Genomic DNA, 2,231 nt, shown 5'->3' on the forward strand with positions numbered 1-2,231 from the left:
CAATTTACAGAGTTAATACCAAAGTTTTTGTACGAGAGTAAAAGACATAAAGAAGTTAAAATCAATAGAACGACGGTTTGAGCTTTTAACTGGACAGTGTAAATTGGACATTAACTTTAAATCAGGACGAAAGCAATTTTTAGAGTTAATTTAATTCTAATCATTTTCAAAAAGTATTTTTAAAGGTTAAATGTGAGGACGAGAGTTATGCATTTAAGTTTAATCATTAAATCTAAGTCAACAGAGCGAGAGTTTGAGACAAGGGTGTTTAAACGGTTAGTATTTTAATAAAAAGAGTTTCTATAGATTCCATTGCTTTCAAAAAGTGATTTTAGATTTAACTAAATAGTGAGAGCATACGTTAATATAAAGCCATAGTCTGATTCAACAGAGCGAGAGTTTGAGAAAAGACTTTTAATCAATAGTGTCTACTGAAAAGACTTATTTTAAAACTAAGAAACCAACGAAGATTTGATTCCCTAATTACGACGAACTACATACCGATATCCGCGTTATTTGATATTTAATCTAGATCCGATTTTAGTTTTACTTTTCCCCCTAACCATCAAAGTATCATCCGCCTTAGCTTTACGAAGTAACCTTAGAAAAACGGTATATCGATTCATTAAGTCCCTGTGGGATCGATATCTTTTAAAACTACGCGATTAGACTGTGCACTTGCAGTCAATACCCCAATCGACTCATAAAGTCGCGATCAAGTTTTTGGCGCCGTTGCCGGGGATTTTTATTTAGTTGATATCGTAACTCTTCTGTTACGCTGTAGAGACTAAGGCAATTTTTATTTTTCCCTTCTTTTTCGTTGATTTGTATGCCACACACTCGCTCACAAGGCGATCCGTACTACTTACGAATCAACGACGTTGAATGATATCTCCGAGTCTTACGACGAATTTGGGAGTATCGTGCTGCAAACAATCTTCCTCCAATCGAAATTCCTGATCTCAAAAATCTTCTTCCTTCGCCGATACCCGAGATGGCAAAACCAGCTCGTGCTCTTCGAGATTACGCTGCTCCATCGCAAGATGAGCCGCATTCGAGTATTGCTCCACCCGCAATCGAAGCAAACAACTTCGAACTTAAACCTTCGCTGTTGCAGGCAGTGCAACAGAACCAATTTTCTGGAAATCCTACCGAGGATCCAAACCTTCATTTATCCGTATTTGTCCAATACACTGATACTATTAAAGCTAATGGTGTCAGTTCAGAGGCAATTCGACTTCGACTCTTTCCTTTCTCGTTAAGAGATAAAGCTAGAAGATAGCTTCAGTCTCTTCCTTCCAACTCAGTCACCACATGGAATGAGTTGAAGAAAGTCTTTCTTGCCCGATATTTTCCTCCAAGCAAAACAGCTATGTTAAGAGCCCAGATAAATGGATTTAAGCAGAAAGATAACGAGTCTCTTTTCGAAGCATGGGAAAGATACAAAGACATGATGAGACTTTGTCCACACCATGGTTTAGAGGACTGGTTAGTAATTCATACCTTCTATAATGGTCTCTTATACAACACAAGGTTAACAATAGACGTCGCCGCAGGTGGTGCGCTTATGGATAAACCTTACGCTGACGCTTATCAACTTATCGAGAGCATGGCCCAAAACCATTATCAGTGGGGAAGCGACCGAACAATGGTAGAAAAACCTCAAACAAAAGGAGGCATGTACGAGATAAGTAGCCTTGATCATGTTAATGCAAAAGTGGATGCTCTTGCCCAGAAAATTGAAAGTTTAAATGTATCACCTCCAGCCACCGTGGTTGCCGTAACTCAAAATTGCGAAGTCTGTGGAATCCAAGGTCACACCCCTACAGATTGTAAACTCCTAACAGGAATCCAAGCAGAGCAAGTGAACTATGCTCAAGGAAATCCCTACTCGCATACCTATTGGAAATGAACTATGCTCAAGGAACGTTACAATTTGAAGACAGAGTTCATTGATTCCATAAGATTTGTTGTCATGTGGCCCCAACATTGACCGTTGTCGTATGCCCTTGTCCATTTCTCCAATGGAATACAGTCGATCCACCGTACTGCATTTGCGTTTTACAATCTTATGTCTTCGCGGTAGTGTTTAAAACAATGTTCTGATAATGCATAACCTGCATTGATAACCTTCTTCCGTAATGTTTTGTCTTTGATCTCCCGCATAAAATTTTGAGCGATATGTCTAATGCAGAAGACATGCGTCGACGAAGGATCCTTCCAGTAATTAT

The 2,231-nt window shown here is 39.0% G+C and overlaps 1 non-coding gene across 1 annotated transcript; it reads right to left on the reverse strand.

The window, feature by feature from the left end:
• Positions 1-1,372: 1,372 nt before the first annotated feature.
• On the reverse strand, positions 1,373-1,479 carry LOC127124111 (small nucleolar RNA R71). Its single transcript, XR_007803748.1, has one exon. It is a non-coding gene; the product is annotated as a small nucleolar RNA R71 (small nucleolar RNA).
• Between the last annotated feature and the right edge of the window lie 752 nt (positions 1,480-2,231).

The sequence above is a fragment of the Lathyrus oleraceus genome, chromosome 2 (assembly GCF_024323335.1).
Source record: "Lathyrus oleraceus cultivar Zhongwan6 chromosome 2, CAAS_Psat_ZW6_1.0, whole genome shotgun sequence".
Classification (NCBI taxonomy): domain Eukaryota; kingdom Viridiplantae; phylum Streptophyta; class Magnoliopsida; order Fabales; family Fabaceae; genus Lathyrus; species Lathyrus oleraceus.